Source organism: Salminus brasiliensis, chromosome 1 (assembly GCF_030463535.1).
Source record: "Salminus brasiliensis chromosome 1, fSalBra1.hap2, whole genome shotgun sequence".
In the NCBI taxonomy this organism is placed as follows: Eukaryota; Metazoa; Chordata; class Actinopteri; order Characiformes; family Bryconidae; genus Salminus; species Salminus brasiliensis.
This window is the reverse complement of record NC_132878.1, coordinates 2,881,238-2,907,593: the sequence shown is the minus strand read 5'-3', so window position 1 is coordinate 2,907,593 and position 26,356 is coordinate 2,881,238. Positions and strand designations below refer to the sequence as shown.

Sequence of the window (26,356 nt, the reverse complement as noted above, 5' to 3'; positions counted from 1 at the left end):
CGGGCGGGCGTGTGTGTGTGTGCGTATGTGCAGAGACAAGATCAACATTGCCGTGAAATTTTAAAAGAGAATTTAAAAAAAAAAACCTGAAACCTGTAGACGTTTTCCCATGTAGACCGTTTTGGACTCTATAGGCGTCCAAGCTTACTGTGGTATACCTTTTTAACGTAAGAAAAAAAAATTAGCATCTGGCTTGGGCTCTCGATTCCTTCTAAAAGTAACGATGGTCACAAGTTTGCCTTTTTTGTGTAGGATAAGAAAAGGAGAGTTGCTCAATTTGACACTGGGTTTTCTTTATTTATTGTTATGGTTTTGAGGGATAATGATGCAGCTGTTGTTAAGGTACAAGTCAACTTCAATAATTGTACTGAAATGTAACTTCCTGTGAGTGAGCTGAAGAAAGATAATTACGTTTATTATGATGATGATGATGATGATGATGATTATTATTCTTATTTTTCTTTGAAATCCCACGACTCTTGTTTTCCGACGGCTCGAGTCAAGTTTACGAGTTTGTTTGTTTATAAGAAAAGACAGTATTCCAGCAAAAACCTTAAATTTTTTAGTTTGGGATTTGTTTTGCATACACTGCCACTAAGAAGACTGTTATTTGACCTCTTCCACGTAAAAAACACACAATGTGAGATATGAAAAAAAAAACAACAACAACAAACAGTTCTTTTTTTAGCTCTTTTTGGCTTGAATTGACTCATCGATCTCGTTCGCACCATTTTTTTCGTTTCTTTTTAAGGAAATGAGGATTTTACATTTGCAGTAAAGCGACAGGCTTCGGTATGCAAACAGGCCCGGCGGTCCAGTCGCCGCTCCATGCACTCTCACTTCCAGACTGTTATCAGCTGTAGATTCCGACGCGAGCTGAGGTTTAGCTGAGGTTTAGCTGAGGTTTAGCTGAGGTTTAGCTGAGGTTTTTCCGGGACGGCTCTGCTCACTGCTACGTGAACGCGGTGGATGTTCGGCTAGTCGAGGCTTGCTGGTGACAGCTGTGAGCTGGATTAGGCGGAGAGCGATTTAGCGAACTGGACAGAAATGACCTCCTAAAGGCCTAAAAAAAAAAAAAAGAAAGAAAAAAAGGAAAAAAAGGAAAATAGAAGCCGCTCTGTGTTTCCTGTTGGCGACGTCTAACCGTGACTCAGCTGTTTGGGCGGGTGGGGCGAATAAAATGCACTACTACTTCTGATCTCTAAGCCCCACCTAGTGGCTCAAACAGCCCACCATGTGTGTGTTTTTGCCTGACAGGAATTACAGACGGAATGAGAGAGTGAGGAAGAAAGGAAAGGAAGGAACGAGAGATATAGAGAGATAGATTAAAGAGAGAGAGGAAAGAAATAAAGGCAAAAAGGAAGCAACCTACATTACCCAACCACAGAAATAATAATCATACTAATACTACTACTAATAATAATAATACACCCCGGTCGATTTCCTGCTTTTTTAAATCTACCACAGCTTAACCAGACAGACTCTCCAGTACAATGAGATACATTCCCCAATTTCATGGATAACTAGACGTTGTGTGTGTTGAGTAGATCTTTTCTCGAGACGTGAGACGAGAGAGGTTGTAATTTAAGTGTCATGTCACTCAAAAAGCTCCGCGCTGGTATTTTGGCTTTGTCGTTCTCGTATTGTTCCGGACTCATCCGCCTGCAACTGCAATCTTGGAGATTTTTTTTTTTTCCTTTTCTTTCTTTTCTGTTTTTTCCTTTTTTTTCGCTCACTCCTTCCAGTAGATCCGATTTTTTTGTAGGATGGTGAGGAAAAATAAAGTGATTTTTTTTTTCTTTTTGGAAATTAGTCTAAAACTAATAAGTTGTAGATTACAAAAGAGAAAAAACAACAGTGCTACTTTGCACACTTACTTCAAAATGCCTGTGCTTGATATGAAATTGTTTTACTTAAGAAATGAAATTCTATGATTTTTCTTTTCGTTTTTTTTTTTTTTGTTTTTTTTTTTTTTTTGGTTTTAAAGGAAATATCTTTCTTAAAAGCTTGATAAGAGGACTGCATTGTTTTCTTGCATATATGTTGCACTGCATAAACCGATAAGTGCACTACTGTTACCAGAGATGTTCTAGTTTTTAGAGAAAAAAAAAGAATCTTTTTTTTATCTAATGTTTGGTTCTAGAGTTCACTTGTGTTCGAGTAGCTTTGTTCCTTTTTTATGATAAGATGATTCAAAGGTTTCTCCGCTTTTGTTATTATTATTATTATTATTATCGCTTGCTATTTGTATGTATTTTACTTGTGCTGTGTTTGTGCGAGCACTCGTTTCTTTTCCGTTTGTTTGTTTGTTTGTCTATTGTTTTTTTTTCCTCTTATTTAAATCCGAACCATTGTGTGAGCTTGTCCCTTTTTGCCATCTTATTTGAACGTACTTTATTATTATTTCACCACTGAATCCCTCCCTGTCTCCCCACCAGCAGTTGCTGCATTGCATACGTCGAGACAGACAGATTCTCCCGTTTTTCTTCCCGTACGTTAAAAAAAAGCGTTCATACCAAACTGAATCCAAAACAAAAAACAACAACAACAACAAAAAAAAAGTTTTCTAGTGTGTTTGAGTGTTTGAGCTTGAGCGTAACGTGTGTTTCTATGGCAGGGTGGTTGTGCGCAGCTTTCTTTCCCGTGCTGTACTAGAGATTGTGAGTGTGTATGTGTGTGTGTGTGTGTGTGTGTGTGTGTTTGTATAGCTGTGCGTGAGTCGAGTGTGTGTTCCCCTTCGTGTCGTATGGTTAGTGACGCCTGAACTGCGGGGCTTCCTTTGCAATATGCAGTGCAGGTACTTATTTACTTATAGGAGCAGCAGACGCATGCTTTCTCTCGCTGGCTTTCGACGCACAGCAATGGCAACTTTTACGAGAACAATTACAGCAAATATTAAAAACACAACCAGAAAAGAAACGGAAAACAACACCCCCCAACACCCCCCTACTGCCCACACCCGGCCCTCATCCACACAAGACAAGACAAGAGCACGATGATGTTCCCCTCTTTCGGGTTTGGTCGACTTCTGCTCAACCTGAACCTGAACCTGGCCTGACCTGTAGATGTCCTGATGCAGTAAGTCCTGAAGTCTTCTGCTCTAATAATCTGATCTCTATCTGCTGCTAATTACCGTGGAGAGCGATCTCAACACCATGCTCTGAATTTAGATCTCTGAACACGCTTAGAGGAGAAGCCAGTGAGCAGTTGGTGAATTTCTGTGAATGAATGTGTGTGTAAATATTTACAATTTTACAACTATAGACTTTATATTGAGAAAAATGCCTTTTATTGGGGTTTTGGTTGCTGGAAAACTCCGCCCACATCACTACACTGGTAACAAATTATCCCAAATGTATAAAACTAGTCCCAGCTATGAAAGAACAAACTATACACAGTAGCCTTTAAATGTACACTCCCTGTTTATATTTTAGCTATTATTTTATTATTTTTATTCTCAATATTTTATACATTGTGGATTAAATATTACAAACTGTTGACCTAGATATCATTTAAGATTATAATTTTTAATGTTGCGAGCTAAAAGTCTTAAATTATATTTTTAATATGATAAATATTATTCATTTTCATACCTTTCTGTCTTTTGAAGTTATCAGGTTTTACCTTTTCAACGCAAACTAACATTCAAACTAACATTTCTACGACTACAATTTCAGTGTTTTAGTGTTGTACTAATTATAAGAAACCTTAATAAAATACTTCATATAACTCAAATAAACATATTGAATGAACCATTTTTAGTCAAATAAACCCAGTTACTACGTAATTACTAAGGAATTTACTAAGTAATTTTCTGAGGTTAAACAGACAGTTTGACCTCTGCTTTATATATATATTAATTAAATATTAATTTTAAAGTATTTATTTGAGTTAAATAAACTCTTAATTGCCTGTGACCACAATAATTTTTTATTGTTTTTAAACTGGAATAGATTAATTAATTAGTTTTTAGTTTGGAGTGTGATATCAATAAAACTTAGTTCTCAACGCTGTCGTCATTCAAACTAAAGTTTCTACTGAAATACGTACAGCTTTCTAGTGTTGTACTGATTCTGAAAAACCTGTGAAATCCAACCTATTTCAATCACTACCAAGACCTTTAGTGATGAAATTCAGCAACTGCTCTACAGCTTCTATTGTAAGTGAGGATCACAATGACGGTGGTGTTTGATTGAATGCTACAGATGCAGCAGATACAGGTTAGCTTGAAAAATGTTGGATGTTCAATTAATTTCCACTGTTGTGTCCAAAGGGCAGAGGTCAGGGAAGGCCTGACGTCAGGCCATGTCGTTCCAATGTTGCACGCTTCGGTTTGGTCTGGAATCGGCGATGTTGCCGGGTGTTTTTCCTCTGGTTTTCTCCAGGCCTTGAGTTGCAGGGCATCTGTCAGGCTGTGGTAGAGCAGCTTTGGTGTGTGGAGTTACCGCTGAGCCTGTGCCTCAAAACTGCCAGTCAGAAGCTTCTTTCTTTGGCTTGTAACGACATGAAGAGCGTTTCATGGCTGTCACATTGAGCCCTCAAAACGCTGCCCTTGATCTTCTCTTGAGGAAACTTCAGATGGCTGTTGTTGTTGGATTTAGGGGGAAAATAATACTGGAGAGGCGAAGAATGACTTTGGACCTTTATTGTTTCGTATCTTCTGAATGCAGCAATTTCTAACAGGCTGCCACGTTCCTCTACCTGTCCTTGAGGAACCAATAATAGGCAAGATACGTTTTTGTCTGAAAAAAGAAATCAAAGGGTGCTCAATTGACTTGAAAGGAGAAAATCAGGATTGTTATGCACTCCCAAACAGGTTTAAAGCCTTTTCAGAAAAAAAAAAACAAAAAAAAACAACAAGGCCAGGCCAGGTCAGATCAAACGTGCATCTTCTTTTTTATGTATTAACTCTCCAAACAAGCACTATGGTAGTGAGCTGATAAATCAACATTGCTTCCAAACAGAAGATTAGATGAGGTACACTGTTTAAAAACCAACAAAATCTTCAAAAAAACACAAAAAAACAAATGCATTATATTGGCCATTGTGTCTGTGTCCTTAAAAACAGCCTTAATGATATTTAAATAACACAACCAAATGCACTATTGACTGTAAAGGTGCTTCTCCGATGGCGTTTTGCTTTCACAGAACCTTTCATATTACAGCAGAGTGTGTGTGTGTGTGTGAGGGAGAGAGAAAGACCAATACAATGCAATTCGGGTATTGGCACTTTGTCTTGCAAAATGCAACCTTCTCTGCTTGCTAATTCACTCACACACACATACACACTTACACTTACACACACACACAGAGAAGACAATATAAAAAAAAATACAAAAATGAAAAAACCCACAAACCCCAAACGCTTCGCATCTTCTTCAGCAGCATACAGAGGTACTGCTCACTGCTCTAGCTTATTTCAGCAAAGTTCTATACGATATAATAACCATGCGTTTTAAACGGTGAGGACTCGGTCACCACCACTTAGTGTCAGATATCATATTCTAGAATTGCTGTCTCATATTACCGTCTGTTTTGAAGTGTTATGATAAGCTCCAAAGCCCCGAATCAGTGTGACTCTGTTTGTTCATGTGTTAAAAAAAGGATAAAAAAAACAACAAAAAAAGCCAAAAAAATAAGAAAATCTGTCTTTTTTCACCTATTCTTTGTTAAAAAGCCAAAATCGTGTAGCTTTCGTGAATTTTTTACCGCTTTATGTCGACACAAATTTAAGACGCAGTTCAGATGCTCAGATTTTTATGCATAGCCTGTTCATTACTGCATCTGTGTTGATCGCCCACCTCATGGGCAAATGGAGATACAAAAAAAATCACTATAGATTCAGTTCACTTCAGAGAGTAGTACAGTTGCTGTACATTTTTTCCTTATTCACATTATATCCTTGCAACTCTAGTGTACAATTAGGTATTTGGTTTGGTTTCTGTAGTTACGTAAGGTGGTCGTTTTCAGTTTAACCATAACTTTATTTTTTTTGTTTTTCTTCGTTTTCTTGGTGTACAGTACAGATACAGGATCCTCTTTGCTTTCACAGTCAGTTAATTTCATATAATTTTATCACTTTTCTTCCTCTCTTTGTTTCTTCCGCATTTTTAATACAGTACGTGTGTCAGTTTCTTGATCTATACCTTAAACATTGTTTCTTAGCTGGTAGTGTTTGGGCACAGAAAACATGGTAGAATCGCAACGCTGGTGTAAACAAAAAAAAAACAACAACAAAAAAACAAAAAAAAAGATGACAAACCAGTTAATTTTTGTTCTTTTTTGAGTAGAAATGATACAAATAGCTGGTCTTTCAGTTTTCAGTTCTGTTGCACAATCAAAAACAACGTTATTCATAACAACACACACACACAAAAAAAGCTGTAAAAACTCTTTTTGCAAGTCGAGTTTCATCCGTGACAGTTTTTAATCTAATCACCACACTGGTCATGAAGCAGTTAGTGTAGAACTAAATAACAAAAACAAGGCTACAACTCTCAATCCACATCACTATATATAACAGCTATAGCAGAAATACTGTACCTACAGAAAATACGGAAACACGCAATGTTGTACATTGAGCTTCTTCCTGCCCTTTATGGAAGAGTATAGTAAAAAAATCTAGGTTTAATAACAAAGTGCCTCTTTGTATAGCTCCAAGCATGACAACACAAAAAAACACTGTCCGTTTCCATCCATCATAAAATCATATGCCAGTGGCTATGCTACAATAATAATAATGACAATAATATTAACAATAATAACGATAATAATAATTGTACAGTATTTAATCACTGAACAAAAACTAGCGTCCTTACCTGCAAACAATCACTGCCTAAATTTATAAATAATCACATGCATAAATTTACCGCCATCTGTCTGTGAGCGAAGTTTGAGAACTACCAGCAATAAATACAGTTCGATTTGATGAAAAAAAAACAAACAAAAAAAAAACACCCAGGCTTTGCCTTGTATCATTTAAGGACCATAAGTAAGGGTGGTGGTTTTGAACCCCTGAAATCACCAAAATAAAAGCCTCTTTTGTATTAAAATAGTGTCGTATTAAGTCCAAAGTGCCCCGACCCACGTAACAATCATAGTGGTTTTGTAATTTCCCTGTGATATTTTTTAACTCGTTTAATTTCGTGACAATGCTATGAGCATATTTTGTAAATCACATGGCCTTCTATTTAAAACGTCTGCATTTAGCATTCAGATCACGGCTTAGACCACAGTTTAGCTGTCCAATGATATATCTATATGTATACATTTATATAACTCTATCTATATATATATATCTCTTGCTATGTCCATATATATATGTATATATATAGTTGCTGTCATGCAAAAACCTACAAAACAAAAACACGTCTTAACTTTCAATGAAAGTCAATGTAAAAAGATTTTAGTCATTTTGGAGCGTTTCTATTGGTTTGTGTATCTTGAAATTCTGATACAATGTAAAGAACAACTGCCAGGTTCACACTGTCAGAAAGTGAACAGCAGAAATGAGTATAGGTTTTTGCAGGACAGATATATATGTATATATATATGATTATTTTTCATTTTCAAGGCACTGATAGTTGTCTTGTTGTGAGGAAACGTGTCCGATTTGACTTTTCTCCTGTGAATGAATGTTGAGTGTTGAGAGTTAATGGCTTTGAATACGCATTATAAACAGAGCATAATAATGGGATGGAGCTGTCCTGGCAAACCAACTATTCTACTATACTATTTTCATAAGGTTTCAGCATCACAGCAGCAAATGTGCATGGATATCATCAACAAATGTGCCAGCTAGCAGTTCGATTGTTTGTTTACTGGGAGGTTTCGGTTGTAGTCATGTTGGACATTTACTTTCAGTCCTTATTTTACTTTCAACTACAGTCCTGGACAATATTCTCAGCTCGTTATACAGTAGGCTGTTCGACCACTTCTCTGATCGAATCCAAAGACGATAAACACACACTATTTATGACCGTGAAGGCTTTTTCGTTTCTCCAGAGGCATTATAAGACACATATTCTACAGTTTATACAGATTTTAACAGGAGAGATTTGTTAACATAGCTACGGAATTCTTTACGGACAGATATTTATGAGAGCTGGAATGCAGATACAGATTATTCTTCACTTACGGTGCGAGGAGGCGTGAGCTGAATTTGGGAGGATTTTAGGAGTGCAGTAGGACTTTGTGAATGCCATACGTTGGAAACGAACCCACACACAGACACGTACACATATGTGAAACAGCCCTCGTAATCTTTGCAGTAGTATGGGTGGGAGATGGCAGTACGTGCTGACGTTATTTTACCGGTTTAATGTGAGGATTTGGATTTAGGGAATCGTCCTAGATCAAGAGCAGGGATAACTTGTGCCATTTGCCGAAGCGTTGAGTGGAAAGATTGTATTTGAGGGCTTGTAAAGTAGTTTTGAGTGTGAGGATGACAGATGGCTGTCCTCGCTGCGCTCGCTATGCTGTGAGTGGAGGTGAAGCCATGCTTTCTCCCACCCTCTCCACCCTCTCGTGTGTTTCTCATCTCTACCCACAGTCAGTTTACCTAGCAAAAAAGAAAGAAATGAATTGTTCTCCTCGGGCTTCGCACTGGAGTTTGCCTGAAGCTTCCCTTTATTAAGGCAGAATATTGCAATTTAACATCACACCATCTGCTAACTAGAATGGGGAAAAGGTTTCTTTTCATCATAACAATGATAGTTATGTTTATTGGCGTTTTAGGTCCAACTATTTAATCAAAAATAAAACGTCCTCACTGTTTTTTAGGTTGCCCCCCCCCCCTACAGTGCCTGACCGAATGAAGTAGGCAATTTGCTTGGTTAACTACGACGGCACTCAACTGATGGAACGAAATCAAATCATTCAAATTCAGCGCAACAAACCAGCTCAGTTTTCTATTATTCACAGCACGAGCACACGCACAAAAAAAACTGTGAGGAAATCAAAGTGGTATGACAATTGACATGACGCGCATGAGCCAAGAAAGACCGGACGACAAACAGACAATGTAAATTCCTCCGACTGTCAGAGAAAGAAGAAGAAAAGAAAGACTAAATAAGACAAAATGTGTGTTTTCCTTTTTAAACGAGGCGAACGGAAGACTACAACAAGATGGTGCTGGTTGAAGTATTACGGGAGAGCAGGGCACAGTCTTAACACATCCTGGTATTTGAGCAAGATCACGATTATTTTTAATACAACCAGTGCAGTCCCGCATCTCAGCCACTAATGGAAACTCACATTTAACTTAACAAGCTGTGAGCGAAGTGAGTGCAACACCACTGAGCAGTCTGGTGAATCAGACATCATCATATTTGATCAGTACAGTTCTATACTAAACACATCAAAGCACCTGCGTCCAAATAAATGTGATACATTTGGTATTTTACAAATTTCTGCAAATTTCAAACTACGACTAGATTTAGTAGTACGTTTCTGATCCACCTGTGAGCATCCAAAACATCTCACTGTTCACAAATTGAGAGAGCGTCTTAGTTAAAGTAACAGTGAGCGAAAGTACCTCCACCATGTTTGGAAGCTCACTGCTTCAAATGACTCCTGGTGCATAAACAGTGGTCAGGGTGAATCTGGAGAAACGCCTGTATGAATACAGTCAGAATGCAGAGATGACGCTCTCCTCATTTTCCTCGAACCCGTTTAACCACCTGATGTATGCATGCTCACTTTAACCCGTGTTAGACTGTGCTCTCCTCTCTTAAAAATCTTAATAAAATTCTTAAAAGCTGCGTCTAGTTAGGCTTGTAAGGTTCAGGTCTTTTTCTCTTTTAGCAGATAAACTAAGTGTAGATGTCTAAGCAGTTGCATGTCGGGGCAAATTTTGACAGATTTTTAACAAGAACGGCAGCTTCCAGCTAACAGTGCCTGTTAGAACTTTACCTTTAGGCTCTAACCTAACATCTACGCACACGAAAACAAGCCTAGTCTTTTTGCTATCGAACACAACTTTGTTATTCTCCTGAAAATACGCACAATAAGACTTTTCCGTTACTTTTCTGCCATATTTCAGATTTTTGTATGTTGATGAAAGTCTACACACCATTCGTTCAATGTGACGTGGCAGTCGAACAGTAATCTGTGGTACTGAACTGTACCGAATAGGAGATCAGACATTAATGTTGACATTTAATTTTTTAATTTGTTTATCAGCTCTTAGCTGTATATCGTCGCTGTTGTGCAAAGAAAACATTTTAATACCATGTAAAGAACAACTAACAGATTCATGTTATGTCAAAAAGTGCAAAAATGAATTCACCAGGTTTTTTGCGCAACAGCGACGTTACGCTCCTTGTTTGAGAAATATTTGCATAATTCAGATTACATGTTCCTGCAGTTGCTACTATTTCAATATAGCCTCCCCCTTTATTGCTCGTCTATTCTGCCATTTTTTTCTCAATAGTAAGATGAACTTTGATGTCATACAGTTATCAAACGTTTGTAATTACCCTGTAAATGATTGAAGTATTATTCTTCTTATTATTGGAAATGTCCTTGTATCTCTAGGAGTGTTTAGATTGTTATTTGGGCATCAGTATTGTAATCTTTTGTGGTGGTGAGTTGAACACAGCCATGCTGGTTTGTACACAGGGTTAGTCGTATTAGCTTTAGTTTTAATATCCTAACTTGGCCTTGCAAAAACACCACAAAAGCATAAAAGAAACATGGTTCTGGCTACAGATCAGTCATAACTCACATTCCCCCTTTATGAATCCCAAACATTCCTCCATTTCTGACTATTCATCCCTGAATTTTGGCGCTCTCTTGTCATGTATTAGTTGGAATCTTCATTTGGTAGCCAATACACACAATATGGTTAAAAGTCTGGCAAAATTAGCACACGTGAAATATTTCAATTGTCAAAAGTATGCATTCCACCAAGCCTGAGATATGTAAGGCCTTCGAAATAGTCTGATTGCTGCATTTTTGTCCAAAACTAAGTTTCCAGTAGTCCGACTTGCTGTCCTAATACTCATGCTGGGCTATTAACATTCTGCAAAAAAAATGAATACTATGCCCTCTGCTTAGATTCCAGGTATAACGTTATGCTGAAGTTGTTGCCAGTTTTGCCGATTAAGCCACGGCGAACAGTAAATAACGTTCATATTCGTCTGGCAAGTCAGTCACAAAACTGTGATCCAAGATCCCATTGAGAAATCATCTACACGGCTTCTAGAAGGCATCTAAACATCCACTGGATTTTCTTGTGCTTTCCTTTGCTTAACATTTGGCTTTACCATCAAAGTGCACAATTCTCAACTATATGCAGTTAGATGACCTGAGATTTGGTTTAGCTTTCAATTCTAGGTTTAGGTTTGGGTGGTGCCATAAACACAGCGACTGTCACGTGTCACCAGTCGAATCCCAAAGGTGACCACCAACCAAGCTTCTAATGTAGCAGTGCTGAAAACCCATGACAATAGATTGCCTTTAGGCCTTTTGAGCAGGCCTTTCCAAGCCTCTCAGTTGTCCTCCAAATAACATCTATGTCTGCAGTCAAACTGAATATCGTTCACTGTGCAATCCTTTGGGAGACCTTTTGTTTCTGGGATTGGTCCCTTTGCTTGTATGTGCGCGCTGTACCCGCAAACTTGGCTAACCTGTGCTAGGTAGGCTAGTGCTAAGCTCAGCTAGGCTAAGGCTTCCGAGATCACTGGATTAGTTTGGACATGCCGAGCTTCCATTCAGGCACATTGCGTGCGACTGTGTTCGCAGAGGCATTTGGAAAATTACCTTAGCTTTCTAGCTTTCTTAGTGGTGTCCGTGTTGGACAGAATGGAGTTCATCGTAAGTCTAAGAAGGAAACATAACTGGGTAAGACGGCGGTGTAGGGGGACTTCGGTAGAATGACCTGGTCATGCTCTGTTCAGTCTGGTCATACTGGCTAGTATTTACTATTTACTACTATTGAGGAATTCACTAGGGTGAATTAACACCTTGTTTGTACACTTGAACTAGAAATTGAAAGTTTTACTTCAGAATAAACTGGTTAATTGACGATTTTCTATTGAGCAATTGATGAGGATCTAAAGAACACTGAAATGTTTTAATTCTAAATTAAAGTGTACACTAGTTTTTAATGAATTAATGAACAGCCAGTTACTGGAGTGTTGAGAACATTATAAGGGCATTAAATTGTCCCCCAATGCTGAAGTGTTACCCATAATTGTAATTCCTGTAAACACCAAAGAACATAATATCTCCATTTTCAAAAATTCCAAGCAGATGTATTTCCATGACTTGTAACGAGGGATGAGACGCGACATATATATTTTGGCTGAGATTAGGCAGTATTTCTACACGTTCTGAATATTCAGTGCTTGTGGGAATGTGTTAATACATCATTTGTCATACTACAAATACACCATTGGTAAACTATAAGTTGGACGGTTCACATACTGATGTATGCAGACCAAAAAAGTTGTTTTTCTTTCCAAAACTCAGACAAATCAGACTCAATATCTGTAAAAGTAGAGTAAATATGTGTCAAACTTAGCGGTCAAGTAGTGCTTTAGGATAAACCATTGAAAAATAGAACGTACATCTCTGAATCTTGGCATTCTAAGTCCTACTTTAATGCACATTTTGTCCAAGATGCTCTGTTTTAGCTCATTTTTTATCTTTTCAAAAACAAAACAACTAAATGAAATGCACTGGACCGCCAGAGGGTAGCGAATAATTGAGTTGTATTTGTTTTCCCTGAATGTTATTATTATTATTATTATTATTGTGAACAAAAAAGAATCAATGATTTAAAATGGTTCAGATCTTCCTGTTCCTACTGGTGGGAAGTTTTTTGGGTTTTTTTGAGTCATTATTTTATTTTTTTGATAAATCAAAATGGACCAAGCTGTTAATTTGTTGTGTTTGCACATGATAGGTTTTTACTTGTCGATGCCATCAGTAAAACCAGAAGCTCCCTGTCGTACCGTGACGCGTGAAAGCGAAAGGTCGGATTCGTTTGTTCCAAAAAATTCTTTCTTCTGACGCCATGAAAAACACCATTGTAAAATTCTAGTGCCTGTTAGACATGTAGTGTTTTTGAGAATCTGCATCGATTTCCAGCAAACAGTTCACTCAGTCTTAGAAATGGAACCGTGTAAAATCACACAACACCACCCACCAACAGTTACTCGTTCATGAATTTGTGTCATCGTTTCAACCTAAAGGACCAAATTCCCTTCTTTGTTTGTGGCGATCATATAACAGCTACTATTATACAGTGTAAATATCTGGATGGAAACCTTCATATCAGAGTAGAATGTAACCCCTTGTTAATTAGAAAGGCAATATTATGGTGAAGCATGAGCTCATTTAGAATTCATTTTAGCTTACTTGGGTTAGGTATTTGTCAGCATACATACATACATACATACACACACACTCACATATATACAGTATATATATAAATATATATATAAAATATATATTTCTATACAGTTGCAGGACATCAAAAACCTACTGTGGTAACTCAGATAGGATCATCATCACCATTTCCCTGTTCTATGATGTACATTTTAGTACTGTAAAACTGAACTGGAGACCTATGGATGTCCACTTTTCAAGATTAGGCTAGTTCCTTCATGTAAGATCACATTTTACGAAGCTTTTCTTTCCTGAGACGTTATGCTATTTATAGCCATATCTTACACATTCTTGTAGGCAGATACCTTCTTAAACACATATAAAAGCACTTATACATAATTTATTTTCACATTCTTTCATAATCGCCCTGATCGACTTCATAGTAAAGGTTTATATTACGATATACAATAACTGTAGAAAACTGGGCAGAAGTGGAGCTGTTGTAGTAAAGGTATATTTGACATCTTTCAGTAACTAAGCAACCCTAAATTATATGCTGCAGTAACGTTTTCCTTTTTTTTTTTTGTACGGTGTTCTTCAGTGCTCTAAGTTGGTTTGTCTTTTTTTATTACTGTTAAAAAAAAACGTTTGCTTTGTGATGACTGCTGTTTTGAGGTGAGGTATAAGGGTTTTTTAAATGTGTGTACAAGGCCGTTTTATATACTTTGACTTGTCAAACACTGGACTAAAGTGAGTCTTCGCATATATATACACACACACACACATAAATATCTATATCAAAGTTATCCTTTTGTGAGACACGAACAAGCAACACAGTACACAGCATTTTAAGACTTTTGAGAATGTTTTTAGAAGAAAAAACTAAAGACCCCTCCTAAATTCCCAACATTATAAACTGTAATGTGGTGAGATTCGTATAACGAGTTTTTAAAATGACAAAAAAAAAAAACTAAACAAAAACAAAACAAAAAGGGAAACCACTTAACTAGCCATTACCGAATCGATATGAAAAACCACTACGTATAAAGTCGTCTCACTCGACCTTTTCCCGATCCTATTTGACGTAAATCCAACTACCACTTCTCAAACTAGAAAAGAGATTTGCACTAAAGCGATTTTTTTCGGTCTTCTTGGATAAACAGCAATAGCATGACGCAGAACAACCCCACCGATTCTCTTTACACTCGTCAGTGTGACAAACAATAAAAGCTGTGTGTGCACTAGCCTGATGTTGCGTTTGAACATTAAAGAGGAGGGGTTCTTCATTATTCGTGAATAAAGGTACAGAACGGAAGACATGTGACGTCCCCGAGGCTCGCACAACGTACTGGGATATGTACGTCAACGCTGTCCTTCAAGGAAATGACGTGAAAAGAAGGAAAAACAAAAAAACGGAAAGCGGAAATGTCCAAGTTTGAGGCGCATAAAAAATTGTACTTCCTGTTTCCTCGCGTGATCGTTTTGGATGAATTGGAAAGCTGCAGGCCGCCGCCCACCCGAGCAAGCTTGTGGGGCGTGGCCAAGAAGAAGTGAAGACGGGCAGGAGCGTCCCAGAAACGTGCCGCCACTTTAGATAGAACGGTCTTTCAGTCTTTCAAAACAGATATACAAAAAGATATCTCTATATATATCTATATATTTACTGCAGAGGCTCACTATATGTACTCGAGGCGTATGCTACAGGCGTGTAGGTGGAGTTTGGTTTTTGAATTTGTTCATCGTCAGTCGTCGCTGGTGTCGTTGCTGCTGCTGCTGCCGCTGCCGTCGTCACTCTTTTCACAGTTCAACCAACCGGCGGCATGTTTCTGGGATGCAGAAGTCTCGAAAGACTATGAATTTTTGCCGTAAGTCACCGAAGTGACTGGTGTTGTAATGCCGACCAATAGGAAACGCGCTTTTCCTTTCAGTGTGTGACGTCAGTTAAGCGTAAAACAGTTACAGTCCACACGTATACACACGTGTGTATGTGTATATATATATATATATATGTACATATATATGTATATATTTATATTTCTATATATATATGCATATATACATATGTATATATACACACACACACACTTAAAGCCATAATTACCCATGAAGGAAGAGGTGAGGGTCGAGACGTGAAGAGCAGTGCTTTCCTTCATGGGTAATTATCCAAGATCAATACAATAATAAGTAAAAACGATAGCAATCATAAATAGTGATGGCTTTTGATTTTTGGAAATAGTGGCTTTCCTGTTATAACCGCTTCGTGGTGTTATTGAAAGGTGTTGCAGTATGTCTAAAATTGTTGCGTGTTAGAGGAAGCATAAGTATGTGCCTTCATGTTATCTTCTTGGTGAGCTTGTTATTCTTGAGAAGCTGAAGCCAGCCAATTGTGTTTGCACTAAAAACCAAAATTGCTTTCGTGATGTAGGTTATTTAAGCAAGCTTGTTGCGTCACTTTAAACGTGTGCATGAGGGTGAATACTTTGGTAAGTCCTAGGGCTAGAGCTCTCATATGCTGATCTGTAAACTAGTGCAGCTTAGGAAAAATCCCCGGACGGAAAAGAAAAAATGGAAAAAAAATCTAAAAAAATATAAAATAAACGACGATAATAATAATATATCTCCGCTTCGTTCTGTGTCGTATTTGGTTGGACCCCATCCCATTCCTTCACCATGTCTTTGCAGTGACATTTTCCACACTGAATATATATCTATGTATACACACGATGCATATATATTCTGAAAAGAAGAAAAAAGACGAATATTTCACCCTGCTCTCATAACGCCACGATAGAGTATTTTTAACATGTCTGTGGAAGAGATCTTGTCACGCATTTCTCTGAATCAGTGGGGTTGCATGAATTCATGAGGTCGCCTCGAGACTATTGGTCATATTATATTTGGGTTGTTTTTACTAAGTTTGTGTTTCTTTTGTAAATTATTATTATTATTATTATTATTATTATTATTATTGTTTTTTGAAATCTAAAAAAAGGCCTACATGCTTTGAGTCTTACAAATGCACCTTATTCTCGCCTGACTGAAACCAACAGACAGGCCTTGTAATATCTCTAATTTAGCACCTTACTACACAGCATGATTTCACTTTATGCCAGTTTTGCTATACTTCCATTGCATATGATTTGAAATAAACGGAAAAAAAAATAATAATAATAAACCTTATATATTTTGTGAAAATGTTCAAAGGGATGTGCCAAAGTTTGGAGGCGATCTCCCTAGTTTTTATGCTTATTATTCTTTTATTTCTCTTCTCCTTCAGTTATTACAATGGTATGTCATGTAACCTTTCCTATAAATGTGTTTAAGGAAAAAAAAAATACAATTTATTTCAGCAAACAGTATCATTACCTGCCATTTTACAGTAAGCCCTGTATTTCACGTATATTTACCAGTGATGTGTATTTGTTATTATACAGAAAATAGCCGTAAAAGCTTCATTATGTTACATAATATTGTGACTTTTTTCGAAAAACTGTGAAGACTTATCTTGCATATACTTTATACAGAAGTATTAAGCCTTAATACAAAAGACTAAAAAAAGGAGTGGAAGAATAACTGATTGTTGCAAAGTAAGGATGATTTTTTGTAAATGTTACCAGCACTTTTTTTGTAATTTTCACTCTCTGAGGTATTGTACAAGTTCACGCTGTTTGTGAAGTTTGAATATGAAGGAATAAAAACTAGTACTTTCCTGTACTTCACAGAAGAGGATGATGTGTGTTTTCATTCCTTTAGAGGACAGCACACCCTCCGGGCCTGTTGATGAAAAACACAAATTTGAAAAGAAGAATGGAAAAAAAAGAAATAGCACGGCTTCAAACGCTTCTCCAGCAGACTCTTCACCAAATCCCCCAGATGCATCACACCTCACAAAGCACAAACTCTCAAAAGTGACGTCCTGAGCGTTGGCGCGTTGTCACGGCCATCGTTTCCACCCATCCGACGCCATCGCACACCCTCCCGCAACCAAATCCGAAAAGTTTTCTCCTTCTGATCACCGATCTTAAAGGCCTCTTTCTGAGACGCTAATTAATTCTAGTTCAGCTCTGCGTTATTTTACTAATTACGACTCCCTGCTGAATATCCTTTCGGTCTTTAACTACAGGCGTAACCACTGAGACCAGCTGGACGTATTCACAACAAATGTGAACTAATTAAGTCCATTACATCCACCAGCACTGCATGTGTCAAACCCAGGCGTCGTACATGAGTTTATCCCATTCCAGCCTGTTTCTCAAAAGCATCTCAGAAGCATCAAAGTCTTAAGATCACCTTAAAAGCCCATATCTGACGTTTCTCGTATTTTAATGCACATTTCTGTATCAAAAACAGCCTTAATTCGTTTTTACATTCATTTCCCAATCTCAATTAATCCCCAGGCTGTTGGTGTTCCTGCGCCTTTAAGCACTTTACATGTCAATGACCTCTGTTCTGATTGGCTTATTTACAAATCCATCGCACTGCTGCAGCAGAAAAGCTTATAAAGCCAAGAACATATAAAGCCAGGACCATAAATATTTGGACAGTGACAATTTTTGTAGAATTGTCTCTGGACACTACCTCAGTGGATTTTAAATACAACAAGATGTGACTAAAGTTCAGACATTCGCCCTAATTCAAGAGTTTCAACAAATATCCCTCCATTTTTACCCGCTCAGAAATAATGGGACACTATTCGATTGCATTCAGCAACAAGAGCGTTAGTGAGGTCAGTATGTTGGATGATGGCCACCCCACCTAATCCCGAACTCCTCATCTCATCCCAAAAGTACTAGATGGAGCTCCTCCACCATAATTCCAGAGAACACAGTTCTTCCACTGCTCCAAAAATCAATGCTGGAGGGCTTTATACCTCTCTATCCCACGCCTGGCATTATTAGGCAGCATGCTCCAGAGAGTCCTATTCTATTGGCAGTACATCTCAACAGGGACTAGACAAGCTGTGTCAGCAATGGGTGCAACTTAAAGTAGCTGAATGCATTCATTAAAGGGGCGTCCACAAACATTTGGACATGTAGTGTAGGACTGCACTTCAAAGTACAGATTAATTATAAACCAAAACAAACCACAAAAGCAACCCAAGGGATTCTTAATGTTCTTAAATGGCCGAGGCGATCACCTGACCTCAACCCTGACCTCAACCCAGCTGAGCAGCTTTTCACTTACTGTGAAAAGCTGTAAGTGTGGAGGAGGAAAGGAAGGGCTCATGCTCAAATCATCTCTCAAACATGGTGGAGGTAGTGTCCTGGCTTGCTAGCATATAATGCTGCAGGAGAGGCCTGGCAAAGCATACAGAAAGGGAGGAATCTCAGCATTTGGTGATCTTCATGTGCTCCAGACTTCAGTATTATACATAATAATATCCAAATAATGTTGATCCCGTGGAAATAAGGGATCTATGTGACAAATGGCTGTAAACACTAAACTGGTTGATGGAATATTATTGTTAAACTCCTTGAATTAAAGCTGAAAGTCTGAACTGCTGCCTAATTGCAAGTCTATTGAGGTGATGTACAGGGGCAACATTTCTAAACATTACTAAAATTGTGTGACAGTCCAAATACTTACAGACCTGCCTCAATGCGAATAGGCTGACATCACAGAAACAATCCATTCAAATCAGGCTGTTTTTCCAGCTTAGCGTCCATACATGGACTAGGGAGACTGGGGAGTGCACAGTATGCTTTAAAACAATGTTCACAAAATGCTTAAATGAACTAAAATAAAGATAAATGTGGTCATTTACATTCATTACATCAACACAATTACTGCCAGCAGACCACATGATGTAAACATACTCATACTGGAATGATGTAGAGCTGGGCAATATGGAAAATTTTTCTATGACAATATTTTTTGCAATATGCGATATTTATTGCCATATTTTGTCATGTAGACAAAATGCACCAACAGTGTAAATAAAAAAACTGCAGTACAAGTACTCTCCCGTACTGAGTACTGTGATTTGTCCTCAAAATATGCTACACTCCATTTAATGAAATAAGACTGATTACACTCTTTGTAATGAAACATGCAGTTAATCAGTGCTCTTTAATTCATACTGGACCCAAATCAACTGTGAAGCCTGGATTTGGTTCGGGCTGCTTTACTGCAGGAGAGCTTGGCAAGCTCTCCATCACTGAATCCAGTATGAATTTTTTATTGTATTGGAGGGTGCTTAAAAATGAAAATGTGAGATCATCTCATTTTCATCTCAAAAACTGAAGCTGAAGTGAAGGTGGGCCATGCAACATGACAATGACCCAAGACATGTCACTAAAGGGTCAAAAGAAATAAATACAGAGTTCTGGAATGACTGCGTCAAGGCCTAGATTGTAATCCTGTTGAGATGCTGTGCATCTGAGAAACCCCTCAAACATCTCACATCTGAAAGAATTCTGCTTGGAGGAGTGGGTAAATCTTTAGCCCAGTCGATGCCAGAGACTGAAAGATACTTAGAGGAAACGCCTAATTTAGGTTATTTCAACCAAAGTAGGGAAATACTACTTAGATCTGTCAAAAAAATGTTAGTAAGACTGATTACACTCTCTGTAATTAAACATGCAGTCAATGCTCTTTAAGCACTGACGATATCCATGATACACTCATAACAGCATTTTCTGTATCAAAATTTATCACAATATGATAAAATATTGTCATATTGCCCAGCTCTAAAATGATGTAGACATTCAAATTAAGTAAAGTCAGTGTGTGAGGATCTTAGGAAGCAAGGCCTGGGTCATTACCTCCATTCATCCATCTATTATCTTAACCACTTCTTCCTGGTCCGGGTCGCAGTGGTTCCAGAGACTACCTGGAATCACTGAGCACAAGCCAGGAATACCCCCTGCACCAGGCGCCAGTTCATCGCAGGGTACTACACACACAACCATCCACTCAAACACTCACACCTAAGGGTATTTTATCACAGCCAGTTCACCTACTATGTCTGTTTTTGGGAAGTGGGAGGAAACTGGAAGGAAACTGGAACATCTGGAGGTGAAAATACACCAAACTCCTCATAGACCAGACCAACCTACAACCCCAGACCCCTGGAGCTGTTTGTTTATTACAGAAGAGAAGGTATTAAACACGAACCCAACTAGAGTGTATAAACAGGCTCACTGTTGAGCTATGGAAGTACAGACACCTCATGAAAACCTTTGTCTTTTAAAACATATTTCAACATCTGGAGATCTGATCTTCATGTGATTGATACTGAGAGATGGAGGTGATCTAACTAAACTCACACATTTTAAGAAACGTCTTTAATCATAATTTATAAAACTGAATTAATAGAAATGTAATTTTTCTGTGAGGAAAAACTCACTATTACTCTAACTATTACTTCAAATGTGTAGAATCAGACCCAGGTGCAGAACATCAGCTGCAGATGATCAGAACATGGTTGGAGAGGATTCTTCTGGAGGAGTCTCAGTGTCTTATTTAAACCTCAGACGTTTAGTCTGGTCTCCTCTTAAATGATGGTTGAAGTGAGTGAGGGGTGAAGAAGATCACCATGGCCAGATCCAGAGAGCTCTCTGAGGCCTTCAGAAAGAAGGGTGGAGATGTTGTAGAGGAGTCTGCAGATGCAAGGAGGTTAAACAGATCTCAGAACTGTTAGAAATCAGCCGCTGTTCCACCGTCCACTAAATCATCTACAAGAGGAACAGCTGACCAACATGGGAAGATCAGACCGTCCTAGCAAGATCAGCCCAAGTGCAGAATCACAAGATGGGTAAAATGTCATCACAGGACCAGAAAGAGACCAAGCAAATGTTTTTTTATGGGAGGTGAGCAAGGAGAAAACCCATTACCGTCAAAAACAAAACATCAGACAAGACTAAGGTTCTCCAGAGAACATCTAGACAAAGACCAGGAAAAGATCTGGAATAATGTGCTTTGGACAGATGCCAGTATGAATTCTTTATTGTATTGGAGGGTGCTTAAAAATGAAAATGTGAGATCATCTCATTTTCATCTCAAAAACTGAAGCTGAAGTGGAGGTGGACCATGCAGCATGACAATGACCCAAGACATGTCACTAAAGGGTGAAAAGAAAAAAATACGTCAAGGCCTAGATCTTAATCCTGTTGAGATGCTGTGCAAGAAACCTTTCAACCTCTCTCGCAGATGAAAGAATTCTGCATGGAGGAGTGGGAAAAGCTTTGGCCCAGTTGACAGAAGATAGGAGACTGAAAGATCCTAACCTAATTCAGGTTATTTCAACCAAAGTAGGGAAATACTACTTCGTTCCGTCAAGAAAATGTTAACAATTGTATAAGTAACATTTCTATTAATTACATTTTATAAATGATGATTAAAGACATTTCTTCAATTGTGTGAGTATGGATTACATAAGGATCAGATGTTTAAATATATTACAAAAAGACAAAGACTTTCATGGGGCGTCCTCATTTTTCCACATGACTGTAATCTTAACTGCTGTCCTGTGTGTCTGACAAGCCTACAACACGAGCAGTCAGCACTGTAACGGCCACACAGATGTCCATTGTTAGTTTGTGCTGATAATAAATTAAAGAATTAGTCATCACTGTATTACATATTCAGTTTGGACAAATGCTCCTTTTCTCTTACTCATACTCACTGAGCAATGTACTAGGAACACCTGTACACCTACTCATTAATGCAATTACCTAATCAGCCAATCGCGTGGTAGCAGTGCAACGGAAAAATCAAGCAGCTATGGACCAGACGCTTCAGGTAACGTCCACATCATCCATCAGAATGTGGAAAATGTGATCTCAGTGATTGTTGTGGTGGCTCAAGTGTTTCTAGATCTGCTGATCTTCTGCGATTATCAGCACTACAGTCACTAAAGTTGCTCAGAATGGAGTAATAAAAACACGTGCAGTGAGCTTCAGTTCTGCAGTTCTACAAATGGAAACAGAGGTCAACAGGTCAACAGAGAATGGTCAGACAGGTTAGAGCTGACAGAATGGCTACAGTAGCTCAGATAACCACTCTGTACAATAGTGGAGAGCAGAGAAGCGCCTCAGAATGAGCAACAGTACGTCCAACCTTGAGGAAGATACAGAGCTACAACAGCAGAAGACCACGTCAGGTTCCAAATATATGTTCCTAATAAAGTGCTTAGAGAATGTACACTGAATAAAGGATACTTACATGGATAAAACCACCCACTTATTGTGTGTTCTTTCAGTCATTCCAGTAATAAAGAAGAAAAAACATGAAGACATGGATGAAGCAGCAACATTAAATGGCAAAAGTATTGGGACACTGTTTATTCAGGGTTTGTTCAGAATTTAAGGGCATTAAAAAGAGTTTCTCCTGCTTTTGTTGGAGTAACTGTCTCTACTGTCCAGGGAAGAGGGCTTTCTACTAGATTTTGGGGAAGGAGCATTGCTGCGAGGATTTAGAATTCGGCAAGAGCATTAGTGATAGCCATGCCCCAACCGCTTGGACCCTACAAGCTGTGGGCCTCAGCAGAAGACCAGCTTCATCAGAACAGGCCCCGTTTCTTCACTCTTCAGCTGTCCTGTGTTGGTGACCCTGTGCTGAGCCACTGCAGCCTTCGCTTTCTGTTCTTGGCTGATGGAAATAGGTAGTATTTGGTTGGGGGTCATTCTTAGCACTGCAGTAACATTGACTGACGTGATGGTGGTAAGTGTGTAAATGTGTGTTGCACTGGTAAGAGTGGATTAGGCACAGCAGTGCTGCTGGAGTGGTGAAACCCCTCCAGTCTAAGAATAGTTCACCATCCAGAAATATCCAGCTGACAGCGTCTTGTGAGAAGGATAGAGTGGACAGTGAGTGGACAGTAAGTGGACGGACACAGTGTTTAAGCACTCCAGCAGCACTGCTGCATCTGATCCACTTGCACCACCAGCTGTACAACACAAACTGCTTACATACTCACCACCACCAGGTCAGTCAGTGTCACTGCTGTGCTGAGAATGACCCTCCACCCAAATAATACTACAGTCTGCTCTGTGGTGGTCCGTCCTGTGGGGTCCTGAGCATTGAAGAACACACAGGGTGAGAGGAGGAGGCTGATAACAGAGTATATGCTCCTAAATGGGAAGTGTAGCTGATAAATGGACAAGGAGGTGGTTTTAATGAAGTGGCCAGTAATGTGAATGTGGCAGTTGTCTTTTACATTGTAGTAAAAATGTATGATTGAATGGACCAATAGAAATGCCATTATGGGGATACATGGATCTGCATGACAGATGTGTATATTTATTCAGCTGTTTGTATACAGAGTATATATAACCTATATATATCCAGCTTTTTACAGACACTGATCCACACACATGCATAGCAGACTTCTCAGAAAATAGTTGAGCTAATAGCACCTCGTAGCTTCGCTTCTCATCAGAACAGAAGGTTACACTGAGGTGTTTTTTTTTTCTTATCACTCATTAAAAGTTTATTCAAGCACAATGCACAGTAGAGAACAATGCGAAGCCCAGCGAATTACCTACCTCCCAGTTGCTCTGAGCAGACACACACTCCTCTGATATCTCATTTCCATTGTTAGGCATCTGCGACCTGCTCTCCTGAACAGATGGCAGGAGAAGAGAGGAGGAGGAATGAGGAGAGAAACAGGTACGCTAAACCTGTGCACTCAGTCTTCACATGCATTTATTATCTTCAGTTATTCCGTCCATCAGCTAGTTAGAAAAGTTGCGTCGACTGAAATGAGTAACCTAACACTCTGAAGGGGAATTCCACCATATTGTTAGAAACTCTCACCATCATTAAACTTATAAGATTTAAACAAAGTCATTGAAAGTGGTTTGGGGTGAAATGCTCTGAACCTCTAAAAGAACACACTGCCTGACGCCTGAGACATCGTTCTACCAGAGATCTGAGAAGATCCTGGGTTTAAAATACAGTCACGTTGAGATTTACCAGCATTTACCATCATCAAAATTTCACAGGTTCAATAAAATGGCTATATTTGTGTTGCAGTAATCCCTGCCAAACTGTCCAGCCCAAGACCAGCATTTGCTGGTACCTGATTCCAGATGGTGTACACTGGTCCTTGATTGCCAAGGTGGGTAAAAACAACAACAACCTATACTATGGCTGACCAGATTAGCTCCTGACCAGAATAGGGTGTTTTCAGTTTGATGGACTAGCTGGTCTATCAGCATGACCAAGTTGACCAAGATGGTTGAGCAGTTTGAATAGTGGAGTAGTGTGGTCAGGAGTGTGGTCAGGATGGGCAAGCTGGTCAACCGGCTTGATACTTTTAGTCGACCAGCTTGTTCAGACTGGTCATGTTGATAAACCAGCTTAGTCATGCTGGTCAACCAGCTTGGTCATAGTGGTCAGGCTGGTCCACCAGCTTGGTCATTCTAATAAGCGGTTAAACCATCAAACAAAAATGAAAACGTACCCGATGCTGTTCCAGAGCTTAGCTTGTCAACCAGTTTAACCAATTGTAATCAGCAAATATGACACAGCAACAGTTACGCTAAACTGTGTCGAAATTCGATCATAGATCAATAATAAGATTGCTACAGTTCAGTAAATATTACTGAAAACAGCTAAAATGCCTTCACTCCCCACTATATTTTCATACTGAACATTAGCAATTAAACAGGTTAACAGTCAGTGTGTATGAAAAGGCTGTAGAGCTACACTACATGTCCAAATATTTGTGGACACCCCTTTCAATGAATGCATTCAGCTACTTTCAGTTGCACCCATTGCTGACACAGATGTGCAAATGCACACACACAGCTTGTCTAGTCCCTGTAGAGAAGAAGAACTGCCAGTAGAATAGGACCCTCTCTGCAGCAGATCAACATGAACCTACTGGCTCCATGTTGCCTAATGCCAGGCGTGGGCTAGTAGAGGGGTATGAAGCCCCCCAGTATTAAGTCTTCTTCTCTGGACAGTAGAGACAGTTACTCCAACAAAAGCAGGTGAAACTCTTTTTAATAGTCTTGATTTCAGAAGAAATTAGCAGGTGTCCGAATACTTTTGTCATTTAGTCAGATTTGTAAATTCAGTTATAAAAGTTTACAACGCAATAAACTCTTCACATGTTAAAATTGGGGAAACGGCTAAAAGAAGCCCTTAATGGTCGAGTAGGAGTGTTTACTGGCATTTTCCTCACCTGGAAGAGTAAATTTAAGTTATTATAGTCTTGTTTTTCTGACGGTTTCCTCAGTAAAACTGAGGACAGAAGCAGCTCGAGCTCAAACAGACTTACCCGGAGCTGCCCTCCAAAGGCATGTATTAAACTACGAGTTTCATTATTATTATTATTATTATTATTATTATTATTGGTAGTAGTAGTAGTATAATTCTTTAATTGTACTTTGTTTGATTTTACTCAGGTATTATTTTAACTGTTTTTACTTGTTTTAACAATTTTTTATTGTATTTTAAATTGGGGCACATTTTAATTTCACACACCACAAAACAAAGACACTCTTTCATTTGTTTGACATTTATTTGAAAACATTTTATACTTTTATTTAAATGTAGAGACTTTTACTTAAGTCATTTTGGGCTTCCTACTTTCACTATAGTACAGTTTGGGATACAGTACCATACTTTCACTATAGTACAGTTTCATCTCTTTAATTGAGTTAGATTGGGATACAGTACCATACTTTCACTATAGTACAGTTTCATCTCTTTAATTGAGTTAGATTGGGATACAGTACCATACTTTCACTATAGTACAGTTTCAGCTCTTTAATTGAGTTAGATTGGGATACAGTACCATACTTTCACTATAGTACAGTTTCAGCTCTTTAATTGAGTTAGATTGAGATACAGTACCATACTTTCACTATAGTACAGTTTCAGCTCTTTAATTGAGTTAGATTGAGATACAGTACCATACTTTCACTATAATACAGTTTCAGCTCTTTAATTGAGTTAGATTGAGTTAGATACAGAACCATACTTTCACTATAGTACAGTTTCAGCTCTTTAATTGAGTTAGATTGGGATACGGTACCATACTTTCACTATAGTACAGTTTCATCTCTTT

General features: G+C 38.5%; 1 long non-coding RNA gene across 1 annotated transcript; it reads left to right on the top strand.

The window, feature by feature from the left end:
• Positions 1-24: 24 nt before the first annotated feature.
• On the top strand, positions 25-17,059 carry LOC140569832 (uncharacterized). Its single transcript, XR_011980637.1, has 2 exons — positions 25-892; positions 926-17,059. It is a non-coding gene; the product is annotated as an uncharacterized lncRNA (long non-coding RNA).
• The last annotated feature ends 9,297 nt before the right edge of the window (positions 17,060-26,356 follow it).